This window comes from Peromyscus eremicus, chromosome 1 (assembly GCF_949786415.1).
Source record: "Peromyscus eremicus chromosome 1, PerEre_H2_v1, whole genome shotgun sequence".
Lineage (NCBI taxonomy): Eukaryota > Metazoa > Chordata > Mammalia > Rodentia > Cricetidae > Peromyscus > Peromyscus eremicus.
Window position 1 is genome coordinate 166,010,466 of NC_081416.1, and position 18,587 is coordinate 166,029,052.

At 41.4% G+C, this 18,587-nt stretch overlaps 1 pseudogene; it reads right to left on the reverse strand.

Annotated features, from left to right (window-relative positions):
• LOC131894359 (cytochrome P450 2B1-like) overlaps positions 1-18,587 on the reverse strand; it is a 33,651-nt pseudogene continuing 15,064 nt past the window's right edge.

Consider the following 18,587-nt stretch of genomic DNA (forward strand, 5'->3'; position numbering starts at 1 on the left):
TCAGCGGGCCAAGAAGCAGATCTGGTATGTTGGGGGCACTTTGCCAAAGCCACTCTCCTTGGAACTGAGGTCAATGTCCTCAGGAGTCATGGAACTGGACACAGAGAAGTTCTGGAGGATGGTGGCGAAGAAAAGGAACAATTTATTGCAGGCAATGCCTTCGCCAAGACAAATTCGCTTTACTTTGGGCACAGAGAATGAGCCATGTGAGCCCTAGGGCAGTACACAACCTTTAGACAACTGTCCTAACCCTACACCCAGAGAACCTTGCTCATTGCAAAGAATAAGAATGGGTCACCCAGAGTCCCGTGTCTAGGACCTAGGCCCTGGGATGCAGCCATTCCCAGGGAACCTCAAACATTGCTGCCCCCTCAAAAAAAAAGAGTTTCACCCTCAACCTGCAGTTCAAAAAAGTTAAGAGATTCCCAAAACCTTAAAGAATTGGTCCAAGGGCCAGTGTGTCTTTTTAGCATAGAAAGGAGCCTGCCATCAATCCTGAGGACAAGAGTTCAATCCCCTATGCCCATATATTGCAAAGAGGGACCAATTCCCATAGTCTGTCCTCTGACATAAACACATACACACTCACCATAACACACATAAATCAACCATAAAATGTAGGACAATTTGTTGGTGAATGTCTTGTCATTACTTCTGACAGATTTCTAGCTTTTGTTAGATTATCAATGTCCTTTGTTCCAAAAGTATAAGAACCCATTTAGAGTAGGAACCAAGTGTGTCTGTGTACACATGTATAATGCAACATTTTTAATGTTCTCTCCTAGCTCATGTGAGGGATTGGTACCCATTGCATAGGACTGCCCTGAGGGTGAAGGTACTGTTTACAAGAACTCTTAGATTAACAACTGGATGGTGGTAAGGGTTCTATATGAGCCAGACATGAAGGCACATGTGTGCAAGTGTAGCATTTGGGAGACTGAGGCAGAAAGTTGATGGACTGCAGAACATGGCCTCTCTGTTTCTCCCCTTTCTCTGTCCTTTCTGTCACCCATCCTCTCCCACAACTTTCTCTCTTTCTCTGTCTTCTCTGTCACTCATCTCCACCCCCACCTTTCTCTCTTTCTCTGTCCCCTCTGTCACCCATCCCCACCCCCACCCTTCTTTCTTTCTCTGTCCCCTCTGTCACCCATCCCCACCCCCACCTTTCTCTCTTTCTCTGTCCCCTCTGTCACCCATCCCCACCCCCACCTTTTTCTCTTTCTCTCTGCCTCCGTTGTTTCTTCAGATTGAGATGAATGAACTTCAATAAGTTCCTGAACACAATTGTTCATATAATGTAGAATGGGCAGGAATACATGATAAGGGGCCTACAGTACCCACAGGATTCTGTGAGGTAGAAGAAGTCCTTGTTGGTTTGTCACCTCAGGCATGGAGCACCACAGAGCAACAGGAGCCTGAAAGACCAGGGAGAGGCTCTACCACCTGCCCTGTACCTTAATGATTCTTAATCTGCAGCTGGCTGCCTCAGGCCTCTAGGTGGAGGAGGGATTTCCCAGCACCCCTGTGCCCTCCAGTTGTTCCGAAATGGTAAATGTGTACTGGTATCTAGAGAAAGCACCCTATCGACTTGGGTATCCCATTTCCAGATCTCAGATGACATGAGCTTAGAAATTCATGGAGTATCTCTCTGAGATGGTTCTCCTAGAACTGATTATGCATCCCAAATTTTTTGAGACTGGCTTTTAATGACTAATCTCACTCTCAACACAATGTCCCCATGCCTTGAGCTGGAGATTTAGACACCATTCATGTCCCTTTGACTCCAATATCCTTTTAGCTTGTTTGTTTGCTTGTTCTCTTGCTTGCATCTCACAGCAGTCTCCCTGAACCTGTGTCTGTACTGACCATCACTACGTGTCTTATTATCTGTTCTTTTCTGCTTGCTTTCTCTAAACTTCCTAGCCAACATCTTAACTCCTCCACCTTCTCTGTCTAACCACATCTGGTCATGCATTCCTTCCATGTCTTATTCTTACATCCTCTTTCCCAACAACCTGCCTTTCTAAAATTGAGACAGTTATACAGACAATTCACTTTTATCTCACACCCTGCTTTTCTACAACTCTGAAAATCAAATATGAAAGGAGGCCCTTATATTGCACAGAGCCAGGGTCACTGAAGTCACTTGGACACTCAAGGGTAGACAATTCTTAGCTGAGACATAGCTCAGCAAGAGAACACTTGCCTGAAATCCCTCATTTATGAGATGAGAACAGAGAGGCTCACCAGGAGAACATCTTCTAGAATGCACTAAGGAAAGGCTGGAGGTGTGGGCACTTTCAAAGAGAACTTGCTTACCATACACTCAGCCCTGGGTCCCATCCCTACTAGCATGAGCATATGGGGGGGGGCAACTAAAGTCTAAGGAATTGTCACTGAATGACACTTTCTCCAAAAGATTAAAAACCTGAATATACAGTTTCAGTATTTACCTCCCATAGAGTCCATTAAGCTAAATTATATTTTGCCAAAGGAAGCTTCTGTATGTTGCAAACTAACCAAACACAATAGCCAACCCAACCACTCACTCATTCTTCCAATGAAGAAGAAGTCTCAGTCTCTCATAACAGTTGACCTACCTCAGGCTTCTAATCACTCTAACATGGTCAAGTAAGGTAAAAGCAGAGCTGGCACTAATCAAGCTGTGTGTCAATGACCAGCTCCCCATTGTCTCTAGACACTGCATGCTCACAGTGATGGGTGCTGTTACTCTGAACTTTCTCTGGTTCAGGATATTATCCATTATGAATGGTTTCTTTGCTCAAATACATACTAGTAATTTTGATTTCTCTTACAGTTCAGGAAGCCAGAGTATTAACTACAAAGAGAAACAAGCATGTTAAAACATTCCCCAGCTCCTCAGTGCTCACAACCAGAGTCAATACCTCCCCAGCCATCAAAACCCTGCCCAGTTCACAGCAGTGTGGATAGTCCTCCTGCTTAGGGCTCATTTAGTTCAAGAGACTCCTTGTGGGACTAGATCCGGGGTGAATTGGATGGTTCAGACAAAGCAGCTGAAATAGTCTCAGTAAACATGGACCTAGTCCTGCCGTGTCCAGAAGGATGAGCCTGCCCTCTAGTGTCTGGGAAAGGAAGCACAAATGGGTCTCACCTATAGAGAAGGACATAAAAGCTTCATTTTTCTTCAGAGCCCCATTGGCATCCAGGAAGTGGTCAGGATTGAAGGTGTCTGGTTGTTCAAAGTACTGTGGGTCATGGACAGCTGCACTCAGGATGGGGTACACTTCAGTGTTCTAGGAGACATTATGAGACACAACGATATTAGTATACCCTGACTTCCATCTGCAAACTGTCAGTCCCTAAGAAACAGAATGCTAGTAAACCACAAACAGGCTGAGGTTGGTGATGAGGAGAGTGGAGGATGATCATGGTGTAGAAATGTGGAATGGCAGCTGGTCTCACCTTGGGGAGCAGGTACCCTCGGAACAAAGTGTCTTTGGTGACACTGTGTGGCAGACCAATCGGGACAAGATCTAAAAATCTCTGAATCTCATGGATGACAGCCTCAGTGTAAGGCACTTTGGTGTGGTCATCAAGGGTTGGTAGGCAGTGTGAGCCAATCACCTGATCGAGCTCCTTTTGGACTTTCTCTGCACAGAAAAGGGAGACAACAGACAATGCCTGCCCCTCTTTCATGGATGCAATACATAGTGACTCTGTTTCTGCCAGCCAATAGGAATAGTGCAGATCAAGTAGACTCTGCTGAGAAAGACACAGTGCACTCTTGGGCATGCACATCTTTGCTTTCCTCGGCCACCTGTCTCTACAGCCACACTTAGATCTATAGTAGAGTCTCTCTCAAAAGTTTCTAGCTCCAACCTTGTTCATAAAAGAGAGAAACAGAAAACCTACAGCAAAGGATTTTTTTCATCTATGAATCTAGAGTGAGGGCTGTGTGGGGGGGAAGATGGTAAGAATTCTCTCCTTTTGAAATATAGTGTTATAAATCATCTTCCTGCATATTGTTTGAGCCCACAAAAGATTCCTTGTGGGATCTGGGCTTGCTTTACACAGCAGGACTGCATTAGGGAATGGCTTGACCATGTGCATGGTCACCAGGTGCCTGGGATGGTCTGTATTTGGCTGTGCTGGGGGGAGGTCTTTTGCTCCACCCCTTGACACTTCTTTAAATACCCATTAGTAGAGACAGACGGGACTGGTTGGTTTTGATCCAGTCCCTCCTGAGCTATCCTGTGTTTCCAGCTGTCTCTGTCTTCTATACTTCTATCTACGTTTTCTCACTTCTCCATCCTCAAGAGTACCCTGGGGGAAAAAGAGGGAGCTGTTCTTCCTCAAATGGTGCTGAAAACAGGGACAAACCAGGAACTTGCCAAAAGGAGGGTCAGAGCACTCCATAGGAAGTTAGGACATGTCTTGTTATGCAAATTAGAATCTATTTTTGGGAGTAAAAGGGGCTGAAAGACACTTTGAGTGAGGCTGCAGTGTATATTTCTTTCTATCAAGGCTTCTTTCTTTTTCTCTCTTTAAATTCTATCTATGAAAATTGAGGAGTGTAGTAATATAGTGTAGAAAAACCTGAGAAAAGTAGAATGCAAGCACATAGTGTAAGAAAAATTTAGGATTAAGATAAGCAACAAGATGGAGGAACTATGTCCTTATGTTTCTAACTATTGGCTAGAAACACAAACTAGGAAAAATTTGAGGAAATATCTATCAAAGAAGAGATTAATGGGGAGAAAAAGATTCCTGTGGGAAGCTTTTGTTCCCAAGCAGCAGGGAAAGAATTTTCCCTGAAGCGAATACAGGTGAAATAAAATTTTTCACTACACAGATGCTGCCACTATATGGAAATACTGTACCATCAGAATTAGTTTCCTCCTGGCAATGAAGCCAAAGTTTAGAGAACAGAAATTCTGGGGAAATCTGGTGGTGTTTCTCTCTCAAAAACTGCAAGGTTTCTTGGGGAAAACAGTCTCTCTCTTAAAAAAAACTAAAAAGCCTTTCAGAACTTTCTCAGATTCTCTTTCTATGAGAGCATAATTAGTTAACTGGAACTCTATGGAAAAAACATCTGTGTTTTGCTTTAAGAAAAAACAAAAAGACCTCTTGGAACTAGACAAATCCTCTCTGCTAAGCCCTGTCTCTCTAAGCTAGAGAAAAATAGTGGCCAGAGTTCCCTGAGGCAAAGGCCTGGCAAGAGAGTGTAGGTAGAAAATGGAGCAGGGGCAGATTCCTCCCCAAAAGGTGCAGGACCTGGGGAAAGCTGCTAGTGTAAAAAAAGCAGGGTCTAAGTTTCTAGCAGTAGCTGCACTGGCAGCATGGGGAAAAGCTGATGCAGAATTAGATAAGGGAACCCCTACCTGAAGATGCAGTTAGCAGACAGACAGAGCTGCAGCCTAAGACATATGAAGCTCTGCATCTGGGAGAAAGGAACAAGCAGGGACAAGACAATCTATCTTACCTTTTCAGAGGGGAAAAAGTTTCTCTTAAAGAGCTGTGAAAAAGCTTTGTGTCAAGTGATTTCACTTTCTCTCACTGACCTGGTAACTCGGAAGAGCTAGGTCCAAGGGAATTTTGCTTTAGGCACATAAGAACCTGCCCAAATACAGGCAAGCAGGTGGGTATGATTCAATTCTGGGGGCAGTATCAGCACAGGAAAACACATATCAATGCCCACTCTGGGAGAGAACAGACATCTCCCAATGTCCCATGGTGGAAAAGCAAAACACTTGACTCAAACCTCTGATGCTAAAAGCAGAAACTTGACTTTAGCTGTCTAAGGGAAATAGAAATGACATACTCAAAAGGCATTATGGGAAATGTAGTCTATAAGGTCATCTGTAACAGTGGGCTGATATAGAGAAATGGAGTATGAGAAATGTAGTTTTTTAGATAAAACCAGCAGTAGTGCCCCAAATAACTGCTTTTCAGTTGAAAGTGAAGTTTCTTTCCTAAGCACTGCTTACCTCTCAAAAAACAAGAAACAGGTAATCAAAAGCTTGCCTCTTAAGAGACATTTAAAATACTAATACTGTTTATTAACAAGCCACATCAAAACTCTTAAAGCAAAGGAAAGTGATTCCTACACTGGGAAATTACTTTAGGCATAGGAAAAATTTATGGGCAAGTAAAAATAAAAAAGTTAGGTTGTGTTATGAGACACTAGAGAGGACAAATGAGAATAATCGGGAGTTCTGCAATAAATGATTACTTTGCAAATCTAATAGGGGACAAGGAAGCAGGCATTCAAAAAGAAATGACTGCATTGCATATGGGGATCAAACTTCAGAAAATCTAGCTGTCTTACTAAAGGTTGAAAAACTACAACTACAGTCTGAGTTAAATTACTCATGGTCAGAGTATATCACAGCTACTAAAAAAATAACAACAGGAGTTGAGAAGCTAATAAATGAAGTGAAAATGTTAAATCATGAAAATGTTCTCCCTTAGAATAAGCTAATGAAAGATGTGTTTCATGAAACAACATCTATGCTCTTGACTCCTTTGAACAGTAGCAGTTTTGGTGAACCAATATCATTGCAAGAAATATTGGGCTAATAAAAACATGTTATAAACATCAGCATTATTAGAAGAACTCATGGCAAATATATCTTTAAAAAATTAAGAAGGGGGAAAATTATCTGAGAGTTTGGTGGTGAGTGTGGAACAGAGGAATGTCAGCTCCAATGACACTCCTCTGGCAGAACTGGAGTGAAAAACAACTAAACTAATATTCCTAATAATGAGGTTCCATCTTGCAGTCTGGGGATAGTAGGAGAATAAAGAGGTCTTCAGACTGCTGAGGAGTTTGGGATGAAGTTTCAGCAATGCTTTTGGTATATAGGGGAACCTGCTGAAGGCTGCAGGTCTGGAACCCTACTCCAACTTAGACAATTATCTTCTCCTGATGGGAAATTGACTGTTATGGAGTTGATAGCTGAGCAATTGAGGAACAGAATGTTCCTTAGGAAGTTTTTATCTTCATCTCTTTTCTTCCATTCTGGGCTTGCTGTAAACTGAGATAGCTCTTAATGGGGGTTTTATAAAAGATCTGGATTTCATAAAGCACTGTTTAGCAGCAGCACTATTTCTACTTTCTAAATGAAGTCAAAAAATTACTCTTTGTCTTGTTGAAAGATAATGTAAAATCTCTTCTAGATGTTTCATGGGTTAGTCCTGTTAAGAGATTCTTTCTAGATGTTTGTTAATAGTTTAATATAAGTTTGGTAAATAGTTCTAAGAAATCTCTTCTAGATGCTTCATAGTGGAAATTAGTTCTAGATGCCTGTATAGTTCTGTAGAGTTTCTTCTTAAATATAAGCTTGGTTCTTCTAAGAGATATGTGTTAATAGAGTTTCCTTATGAGTATAAGTTTATAAGATAGTTATATAGAGCTTGCTCTTGAATATAAGTTTGTAAGAAGTATAAATAAGTAAGCTTGTAAAGTGTTGTAAGTATGTATAATGATGTAAGGTTTTAAGAAGTGTAAATGCGGCCCCGGACTTCCCTTCTGGAACACAGGCGAGTCCCCTAACTTGCCCCCGACCCCATCCCTGGGCACCAGCCACTCTGGGGAAGACCTGCCCAACTTGGCCCCAGGTTCTGGCCACCGGACAGGTTCCCTTCTAGCCCCACCAGAAAGGATCCCCTTCTCCAAGACCCCTGGCAAACCCTGCAGTCTCCACGCCCTGCCCCCACGCCCATCAGCCCGAGCCCCAAGCCTCTTCCTGAGACTTAGAGGCTGGCCCCCAGCACCCATCTCGCACCGGACTTCCCTTCTGGAGCACAGCTCCCATCCTGCCCCAGACTTCCCTTCTGGAGCACACACACACACACACAGAGAGAGAGAGAGAGAGAGAGAGAGAGAGAGAGAGAGAGAGAGAGAGAGAAAAGAGCTCCCATCCTGCCCCGGACTTCCCTTCTGGACCAGAGAGAGAGAGAGAGACAAGAGCTCCCATCCTGCCCCGGACTTCCTGTCTAGACAAAAGCTCCCATCCTGCCCCGGAGTTCCCATTTGGACAAGAGAGCTCCCATCTGGACAAGTGAGAGAGATTTCCTGAATCTGTCAGCTCTGTCTGAACCAAGTGCGCTGATAAGACCAAGAATGAACCACAAGGAGATGGGCAGACATCAAGGTAAAAATACATACAACAAAATGAATAGCAATACAGCATCACCAGGCCCTAGCCCTCCTCCAACACCTAGATCTGAACATCAGAAATTGGAAGAAGCAGAAGATAATAGCCTTATGAATGACATCATGAAGAAGCTAGAGGCTTGTGTAGAGGAAAAGACAAAAAAAATGTGAAGAACGCTGTAAACAACTAGAGGAAAGGGCAAACAAATTAGAAGAAATCAATAAAGTACTGAAAGAAAATCAAGAAAAATCAATGAAACAAATGAAGAAAACAGTCCAAGACCTGAAAAGGGAAATAGAAAAAATGAAGAAGACACAAACAGAGGGAATGCTGGAAATAGAAAATCTGAGTAAATGATCGGGAACTTCAGATGCAAGTATAACCAACAGAATGCAAGAGATGGAAGAGAGGATCTCTGGCGTTGAAGATACAGTAGAAGGAATAGATTCATCAGTCAAAGAAAACACTAAAGCCAACAAAGTCATGAACCAAAATGTTCAAGAAATTTGAGACACCATGAAAAGACCAAACCTACGAATAATAGGGGTAGAAGAAGGAGAAGAATACCAACTCAAGGGCACAGAAAATATATTCAACAAGATCATAGAAGAAAACTTTCCCAACTTCAAGAAGGAAATGCCTATGAAGATACAAGAAGCCTATAGAACACCAAACAGACTAGACCCCCCAAAAAAGTCCCCTTGCCACATAATAATTAAACAATTAAATGTACAGAATAAAGAAAGAATATTAAGAGCATCAAAGGAAAAAGGCCAAGTGACTTATAAAGGCAAACCTATCAGAATAACACCTGATTTCTCAATGGAGACTTTGAAAGCCAGAAGGACCTGGACAGATGTAATGCAGACACTAAGAGACCATGGATGTCAGCCTAGACTAATATACCCAGCAAAACTTTCAATCATCATAGATGGAGTGAACAAGACATCCCATGACAAAGCCAGATTTAAACAATATTTATCCACAAACCCAGCCCTACAGAAAGCACTAGAAGAAAAATTCCAACCTAAGGAAGTCAGATACACCCTCCAAAACACAGGCAAAAGGTAAAGCCACAGCAGTAAACCCCAACGAAGAAAAGTACACACACATCACCACCAAAAAATAACAGGAATGAACAATCACTGGACGTTAATATCCCTCAATATCAATGGACTTAATTCACCTATAAAAAGACATAGGCTTACAGAATGGATACGAAAGCAGGACCCATCTTTCTGCTGCATACAAGAAACACATCTCAAATTCAAAGATAGACACTACCTAAAAATAAAAGGCTGGGAAAAGACTTTCCAATCAAACGGTCTTAAGAAACAAGCGGGTGTAGCCATCCTGATATCCAGCAAAATAGACTTCAAACTAAAATCAATCAAAAGAGATCAAGAAGGGCATTACATACTCATCACAGGAAAGATCCACCAAGATGAAGTCTCAATTCTGAACATTTATGCCCCAAACACAAGGGCACCCACATATGTAAAAGAAACATTATTAAAGCTTAAACCACATATAAAACCCCACACATTAATAGTGGGAGACCTCAAAACCCCACTTTCACCACTGGACAGATCTCCCAAATTGAAACTTAACAGAGAAATAAAGGACTTAACTGATGTCATGACTCAAATGGACTTAATGGACATCTACAGAACATTCCATCCTAACAAAAAAGAATATACCTTCTTCTCAGCACCCCATGGAACCTTCTCTAAAATTGACCACATACTTGGCCACAAAACAAATCTAAACAGATACAAAACAATTGGAATAACCTCCTGTGTTCTATCAGACCACCATGGTCTAAAGTTGGATTTCAACAATAACAAAAACTACAGAAAACCTACAATCTCATGGAAACTGAATAATACCCAACTGAATCACCAATGGGTTAAGGAAGAAATAAAGAAAGAAATTAAAGACTTCCTAGAGATCAACAAAAATGAAGACACCACATATCCAAACCTATGGGACACTATGAAAGCAGTACTAAGAGGGAAATTCATAGCACTAAATGCCCACGTAAATAAGCTGGAGAAATCTCACACTAGTGACTTAACAGCACACCTGAAAGTTCTAGAACAGGAAGAAGCAAAGTCTCCCAGGAAAAATAAATGCCAGGAAATTATCAAAGTGAGAGCTGAAATCAATAAAATAGAAACAAAGAGAACAATACAAAAAATTAATGAAACAAAGAGTTGGTTCTTTGAGAAAATCAACAAGATAGACAAGCCCTTATCCAAACTAACCAAAAGACAGAGAGAGAGCATCCAAATCAACAAAATCAGAAATGAAAAGGGGGACGTAACAACAGACATTGAGGAAATCCAGAGAATCATCAGGTCATACTTCAAAAATCTCTATTCCACAAAACTGTAAAACCTAAAAGAAATGGATAATTTTCTGGATAGGTACCACACACCTAAATTAAATCAAGACCAGATAAACTATTTAAATAGTCCAATAACCCCTAACGAAATAGAAACAGTCATTAAAAGTCTCCCAACCAAAAAAAGCCCAGGACCAGATGGTTTTAGTGCAGAATTCTACCAGATCTTCAAAGAAGAGTTAATACCAATACTCTCTAAATTGTTCCACACAATAGAAACAGAAGGAACATTACCAAACTCCTTCTATGAGGCTACAATTACCCTAATCCCTAAACCAAACAAGGATACAACAAAGAAAGAGAACTACAGACCGATCTCCCTCATGAACATTGATGCAAAAATACTCAATAAAATACTGACAAACAGACTCCAAGAACACATCAAAACAATTATCCACCATGATCAAGTAGGTTTCATTCCAGGGATGCAAGAATGGTTCAACATACGAAAGTCTGTCAATGTGATACACCATATAAACAAACTCAAAGAAAAAAACCACATGATCATCTCACTAGATGCTGAAAAGGCATTTGACAAAATCCAACACCCCTTCATGATAAAGGTCTTGGAGCGATCAGGAATACAGGGAACATACCTAAACATAATAAAGGCAATTTACAGCAAGCCAACAGCCAACATCAAATTAAATGGAGAGAAACTCAAAGCAATTCCACTGAAATCAGGAACGAGGCAAGGCTGTCTGCTCTCCCCATACTTATTCAATATAGTACTTGAAGTTCTAGCCAGAGCAATAAGACAACATAAGGAGATTAAGGGGATACAAATTGGAAAGGAAGAAGTCAAGCTTTCCCTATTTGCAGATGACATGATAGTATACTTGAGTGACTCCAAAGCTTCATCCAAGGAACTGATGAAGCTTATAAACACCTTCAGCAACATAGCAGGATACAAGATCAACTCAAAAAAATCAGTAGCCCTCCTATATACAATGGACAAAGAAGCTGAGAAGGAAATCAGAGATACATCACCCTTTACTATAGCCACAAATGACATAAAATACCTTGGGGTAACACTAACCAAGCAAGTGAAGGACCTATATGACAAGAACTTTAAGTCCCTGAAAAAAGAAATTGAAGAAGATGTCAGAAAATGGAAAGATCTCCCATGCTCATGGATAGGCAGAACTAACATAGTAAAAATGGCAATCTTACCAAAAGCAATCTACAGATTCAATGCAATCCCCATCAAAACACCAACACAATTCTTCACAGACCTGGAAAGAATAATACTCAACTTCATATGGAAAAACAAAAAACCCAGGATAGCCAAAAGAATCCTGTATAATAACACAACCTCTGGAGGCATCACGATCCCTGACTTCAAGCTCTCCTATAGAGCTACAGTAATAAAAACAGCTTGGTACTGGCATAAAAACCGACATGTGGACCAATGGAATCGAATTGAAGACCCTGACATTAATCCGCACACCTATGAACAAATAATTTTTGACAAAGAAGCCAAAAGTGCACAATGGAAAAAAGAAAGCATCTTCAACAAATGGTGCTGGCAAAACTGGATATCAACATGTAGAAGGCTGCAAATAGATCCATATCTATCACCGTGCACAAAACTTAAGTCCAAGTGGATCAAGGACCTTAACATAAATCCAGCTACTCTGAACCTGCTAAAAGAGAAAGTAGGAAGTAGTCTTGAACGCATTGGAATAGGAGACCACTTCCTAAATAGAACACCAGTAGCACAGACACTGAGAGAAACAATCAATCAATGGGACCTCTTGAAACTGAGAAGCTTTTGTAGAGCAAAGGATACTGTCAATAAGGCAAAGCGACAGCCTACAGAATGGGAAAAGATCTTCACCAACCCCACATCTGACCCAGGACTGATATCCAGAATATATAAGGAACTCAAGAAATTAGACATCAAAATGCCCAACAGTCCAATTAAGAAATGGGCTATAGAACTAAACAGAGAATTCTCAACAGAGGAAACTCAAATGGCTGAAAGACATTTAAGGAATGGCTCAACATCCCTAATCATCAGGGAAATGCAAATCAAAACAACTCTGAGATACCACCTTATGCCTGTCAGAATGGCTAAGATAAAAAACACTGAAGACACCTTATGCTGGAGAGGACGTGGAACTAGGGGAACTCTCCTCTACTGCTGGTGGGAATGCAAGCTTGTACAACCACTTTGGAAATCAATATGGCACTTTCTTAGAAAATTGGGAATCCATCTCCCCCAAGATCCAGCTATACCACTCTTGGGCATATACCCAAGGAATGCTCAACCACACCACAAGAGCACTTGTTCAGCTATGTTCATATCAGCATTGTTTGTAATAGCCAGAACATGGAAACAACCTAGATGCCCTTCAACTGAAGAATGGATAAACAAAATGTGGTACATATACACAATGGAATACTACTCAGCAGAGAAAAACAATGACATCATGAGGTTTGCAGAGAAATGGATGGATCTAGAAAAAATCATCCTGAGTGAGGTATCCCAGACTCAGAAAGACAAACATGGTATGTACTCACTCATAGGAGGATACTAGATGTGGAACAAGGATGACTGGACTGCTACTCACATCACCAGGGAGGCTACCTGGAAAACAGGACCCCAAAAAAGACACGGGGATCGCCCAATGACAGAGAAATGGAATGAGATCTACATGAACAGCCTGGACATGAGTGGGGGTAGTGAAGGGCGAGGGTTGAGGGAAAGAAAGCGTGGGTGAGCGGGAGATCCCAGCTGGATCAACAACAGAGAGGGAGAACAAGGAATAGGAGACCATGGTAAATGAAGACCATATGAGAATAGGAAGAAGCAAAGTGCTAGAGAGGCCCACAGAAATCCACAAATATACCTCCACAACAGACTGCTGGTAATGGTCGAGAGACAGTCCAAACGGACCTACTCTGGTGATGGGATGGCCAAACACCCTAATTGTCGTGCTAGAAACCTCATCCAACTACTGATGGATCTGGATGCAGAGATCCATGACTAGGCCCCAAGTGGATCTCTGGGAGTCCAATTAGCGAGAATGAGAAGGGTTTATATGATCGAGAATTATTGAGACCAAGGTTGGATAAAGCACAGAGACAAATAGCCAAACAAATGGAAACACATGAAATATAAACCAATGGCTGAGGGGTCACCAACTGGATCAGGCCCTCTGAGTGGGTGAGACAGTTGATTGGCCTGATCTGTTTGGGAGGCATCCAGGCAGTGGGACCGGGTCCTGTGCTCATTGCATGAGTTGGCTGTTTGAAACCTGGGGCCTATGCAGGGTCCCTTAGCTCGGCCTGGGAGGAGGGGACTGGACCTACCTGGACTGAGTCTACCAGGTTGATCTCAGTCTGAGGGGAAGGCTTTGCCCTGGAGGAGATGGGAATGGGGGGTGGGCTGGGGGGAAGGTGAGGGGGGCGGGAGGGGGGAGAACAAGGGAATCTGTGGCTGATATGTAGAACTGAATTGTAATGCAAAATAAAAATTAAAAAAAAGTGTAAATACATATAGTAAGCGGCCATCCTAGTTGTAAATATGTATAGTAAATAGTCATGATAGTTGTAAATATGTAACATTTATACTAGAATTATGTTGATGTTAAAGAACCAGAATTTGGTAGAAGGTAAAGGAATCTTTAAGATTGATGTAATTTATGGTTCGCATCAAGTGTTTATTGATTTAGAAAGGGCTTGGCAGAGCTAAGGCTATTATAGACATCTTAAGACTCATTCCAAAAAAGATATGCCATCTTTACCATCCTCTACTCCTGTACTGAGAGGTATGGCAGCTATAGATATCGCCTTGGAGGTTGTAAGCTCATTAGGAACCTGGTCCAGAGCTAAGTTAGCTCAGTATGCCCTTTTACCAGATGCTGAGAGTCAAGAATGGGCAACTTCCTCTTGCTAGCTTTCCAATCTAAGCCAGAGGGCACTTGATGGAAAGTGTACCTCCAAGATGGGAAAGGTTTGTCTGGCTAAAGGGGACAACCTAAGACAGACTCAGCTTATCTGAGGGGCCTGAGTGGCTCTTCAAAAAAAAAATAAAGAGGAGGGACCTGTGGGAGCCACAAAAGTTTCCTATTGGGATCTGAGCTTTCTTTACACAGGATTAGGTGATTGCATTAGGTAATAGCTTGACCACGTGCATGGTCTCCAGGTGCCTGGGATGATCTGCACTTGGCTGTGCTGGGGTGAGGTCTCTTGCTCCACTCCTTGGTATTCCTTTAAAAGCCCTTTAGTAGAGACAGAAGGGACTGGTGGGTTTTGACCCAGTCCCTCCCGAGCTATCCTGTGTTTCTATCTGTCTCTCTCCTCTATACTTTTATCTACATATTTCTCACTTCTCCATCCTCAAGAGTACCTGGGCGAAAAGGAGAGAACTGATCTCCCTCAGCATATCACACACACATACAAATATACAAACACACATAAAGAAAGACGGGGGGGGGGCAAGCAGGCAGACAGACAAACAGACAGACATCTTAGCATGGAAATTATGTTTATAAATCCAGGAGGCTGGAGAAATGCCATTAACATTAACATTGGTTAAGAGCACTGGCCACTCTTTTAGAGAACCCAGGTTTAATTTCTAGCCCTCACATGGTTATTCACACTGTCTGTGACTCTAGGTCCAGGGAATCCAACACTGTCACACAGACATGCGTTTGTTCCATATATGCAGGCAAAACAACAATGTAAAATTAATTTAAAATCCAGGCTGAGAATCTAAGGCTATATTCTCAGAAATAAAAGGAAGTAAATTAATCTATGTATAATTTAATACAAAATATAAATATGTTGGTGAATATGTTGACCAATGAAATGACTCAACCATTAAATGCACTTAACTTGCATCCTGACAGCCTGACATTGACATCTAGGACCCATGTGAAGGTGGAGGAGAGGCCCAACTACATAGAGTTGTCTTCCCACCTCCACACGTGAGCTGTGGCAGGCATACTCACAGAAACAGCAAATCATTTGTAAATTTTTAGAATGTGAGTGTGTAAGTCAACCAAGCAATAGTTGAGCCAGTTAATGAAAGGAAAGATTGCTGAGTGAATGAAATGAGCAAACTAAACACTGGATATACATATTCCACTTTTCAATCATTATATTAATCTATCAATGAATCAATAAATGGTTCATGTTTAAAAAATTAATGAATACAACTAACCAAAAATCAAGCAAACATTAGGTTCAACAAAGGAATATGTGAATGAATGAATGAGTAAATATAGGAATAAACAGGTAGGTGTATTGAATAATAAATAAATCAGAGGTAAATGAGTGCATTATTACATAGATACATAGAATGGATGGACACATGAAGAGTAAATTAAGGGATAGTTGGAAGGATTAGGGAATGAAAAGATCTGTATATGAATGGACAAATGAATCAATGACAGATAGTTCACTCATAAAACTCAGGAGCTGATCAACTGAAATAAATGAATGAAATATTTGTCATTGGGTGAAGCAGAGATGAAAGAATCAAAGATTAATAATTTATTGATATAGAGAAGATGGGCAGATGACTACATGTGTGGGTAAATAGGTGTGCAGCTGGATGAATAGAAAAATTGATAAGTGGATGGGTAGATAATAGATGGATAGATAAATGCATAGAATGCATAAATGGGTGAATAGGTGAGTGGACAGGAAGATGAGTGAATGGATGGATGTAAGGACAGATGGAAAAAAGGAGGGAAGGATTGATGGATGAATGGATGTATCAACCTTTAAGTGATAGCAGAAAATGGGCCAGCTGAGTGTTCATTCACGCACTACCCACAGCACTGAGCTAGTTTAGAAGTACACCAAAGCCTTCAAATTCCAGATGTCAGAGGCTCATATCTCACTCATCCACACAAAGCTCCAGAGCCAAAAGGGAGCTAGATGATCCCCCAACTGGCAACCTGTGGTGCATCTGTAATATGGGGATATTTGAGCATGTGGAGTGTGAAGCCATAGTGGAGTGTGGTGCTGGTGGTCTCAGTGCCAGCAAAGAAGAGAGACAGCATGGAGATCATGAGGTTCTGGTGATGGAACTCCATGTATTGGTTGGATATCTGGTTCCAGATGGGAGAGAGAAGGGAGGGTCAGGGGTGACTGGGTCCTTACAGGGAGATGCACACACATCCTGAGAACTGTCCTTCTGTCTCATAGTATATAAACCACGTGGCATTTTTCGGGCCTTGACAATGTTCCTTGCTCTCTGTTTGTTCTGTATCTTTCTCTCTTGACTTTGCTCTCTGGTATTTATCATGTTTTGTCTCCCAGGCTCTTTCTTACTCTGAGCTCTTTTCTGCGTTTTGTCCCTGGCCATGCATTTGTTCCACAGCCTCTTTTCTCCCCATTTCATTATCTCCTCCCTTTCTCTAGTCTTCAATTTCTAGATTCTTCTGCATCTCTTCCACTCCACTTCCTATATTTCCTCCCCATCCTCTGCCCCCTATTTCCTCTGCTCACATCCTCAGCCTTCACTCTCACACACTTTTTTCATTCATGCAAGACTTACCTTTTCCATGTGTAGAAAGTAGGTATCAATGAAGTCTCTTGGATTTCTGGGGTCCAAGGTTGCCTGGTGCCTCTACACACTCTGGCCAATGTAGTCAAGGACTTCCTGCATGTTTTTAAAGATTTGCTTGTGGGCACCAGGAAAGTACTTTAGGAAAACCAGGAAAGAGTTCAAACACCTGCAAGAAAGAAGGACCCAGGATGTTACCTGGAGCTATCTGGTCACAAGAAGTGGACAGTGCTCTAACTTAGTCACTCTTCTATTGCTTTGAACAGACACCATGACCAAAGCAATTCTTACCAAAAAAATAGCACTTTTAAAGGGTTGCCTCCAGTTTCAGAAGGTTAATCCATTATCATTATTACAGTAAGCTTGGCAGCAGGCAGACAGACATGTGCCTGAGAGCTGACATCATGATACACAGGTAGATAAGCATGTGCTGAGAGATGACATCATGATATACAGGCAGAAAGACAGAACTAGAGGGAACGCCAGGCCTTGCATGGGATTTGGAAACCTCAAAGTTCACCTATAACAGCATGTCTCTTCCAATAAGGACACAAATCCTAGTCCTTCCAAACACCTCTTCAACTGGAACTCAAGCATGCAAAGACACTAGCTTATGTGGGCCAATCTCATTCAAACAACCACATGCTCCTAGGTCCCAGATTTGATGAAAAAAATACACAACACACACACACACACACACACACACATCCCTCTCATAGTGTACAGTATACACATGCATGCTTTTGAACTGTATCTTCAAATCTGTTTCTAAGCTTTGCTGGTACCCTATAGACATGTCACAGCAATAGCAGATGGCAATTAATATTCAAGGTGTCAGCCCGCCAAAAGTTCAACTCTATGATGGGATTTTCACACTCAAGCAAGGCTTGAAAGAAAACAGACTCCATAATGTATTTTGCTTTTGTTGTGTCCCTACATGCTTACTGCTAGTATGTATATGGAGTGTGGAGTCAGTCTTCCACTGCCTATATTGTAACATGTTCATCTCATGAATATATTCCATCTACTGGACACATTTATATCTGTGGATTGTTAGGAAGATGATTTCTTCTTAAGCTGTATAATTTTGGTGAATAAAAATAATATTAGGATATTTTTCAAAACTAGATCTATTGTTCCACAATGACTGTGATATACTTAGGATCTGTTTTATATCATAGCTCAGGCTGATATAGGAAAATTGTTGTATTTCCATCTACTAAGACAGCTGCATACTATTAGCTGGTTTTAGGCTTCAAAGTAACTTCAAATTAGACCACGTGCCTTGCTAATGGGTTTTAAGATAAACATTTCTCAGGGAAAGCAGTCTAATTCACAAGGACAAAATAGCAGCTGTCTGATTTGTTGAACAAAGGTTATAGGTACATAGCAACCCTACTATGCCAGTCTCTCTTGCTAAGTCTGGCTTATAACATAGGCCAGTGATTAATGTTCATGTAGAAAAAATGTCCCAAGAAAAGGAGTAAATTGGCTTATCAGTATATCATCTATA